The sequence below is a fragment of the Carlito syrichta genome, unplaced genomic scaffold, assembly GCF_000164805.1.
Source record: "Carlito syrichta isolate Samal-C Ts95f unplaced genomic scaffold, Tarsius_syrichta-2.0.1 Scaffold301536, whole genome shotgun sequence".
NCBI classification, from domain to species: Eukaryota; Metazoa; Chordata; class Mammalia; order Primates; family Tarsiidae; genus Carlito; species Carlito syrichta.
In genome coordinates, this window is record NW_007245632.1 from 449,634 (window position 1) to 450,906 (window position 1,273).

Genomic DNA, 1,273 nt, shown 5'->3' on the forward strand with positions numbered 1-1,273 from the left:
AATACATTACATGTAAAGAGGGTGAGGATAAATAGCATTGGGAATATCATTATTAACCCTATCGTACAGATGAGAAACAGAGGGTGAGCAGGACTAAGACAGGTGCCTAACTCATGTGACTAGTAAGTGGCCAAGTTTTGTGGCCAGCACTCAGGCTCTCTGGCATGCTGATGCAGACTAGGAAGTGAGGGGAGGAAGGAAAAGATGGCCTTCGCACTGAAAGGACACTCAGGAAGCTGCCAATTGCCGATGTCTCTTTTTCTACACTGTTGATAACGATTCCATTGAGTTCTGTTTCCACAAGAGTGATGCAAATAATACTCTCCCAAGCATAGATTGGACAATTTAGGCATGTATTGACAAATAATTCACTGAATTTTGATCTGGGAAAATTTTAATTTTGTTTCTTCTATGTCTCTTATATCAGATTAAATCCACATATACAGTTGATCCTTGAACAGCACGAGTTTGAGCCAGGTAAGTTCATTTACATGCAGAATTTTAAAATAGCTATATTAGAGATTTTCTTTTGGAGATTTGTGGCAATTTGAACCATATAGATCAAAATGTTAAAAAATTAAAATGAGTATGTCACGAATAATGTGTACAATATATGTAGATACTAGTCTAATAATGTACTACCATAATATATACACAAATCTTTTACAAAAAGTTGAAATTTATCAAAAACACATGGTATACATTTGCAGACTGTACATGGTGACTTTAGCAGATAAGAGAGATGTAAACAAATGTAAAGATGCAATATTACATTATAACTGCATACAATTGACAATAGTACATGTTACAGGACTGCAATACTTTTGTAATTACCTCCTGCTGCTATTGTGTGAGCTTAAGTGTTGTGAGTGTCTGCTTAAAAAGCTGTGTGAGGCTATTTATCTCCCTGTGAGCAGCTCCTCTCTCCGATACACTGTATTGCAGTAAAAAGCGACCTCTCCTGGTTCCTGCCTATTTTTAATCATGCAGAGTACAGTCGCATAAATCTTGAAATAATATCATGGGACCCATACAAAGTGCTACTACTACTAGAAGTGCTTCCCAGAAGCATTGAGGAGTCAACAGTTGGCTATTAATAGCTAAGTTTTAGGGGAGTCAAAAGTTATAAGTGGATTTTCAGCCATGTAGGGGTTGACATACCTCACCCTTGCATTGTTCAAGGGTCAACAGTCTCGTTCACTGACTCAACTAATACACACTCCTAATGTTATGTCATATTCGGAGGTGGAGATTAGGAATACAATGGTGAGCC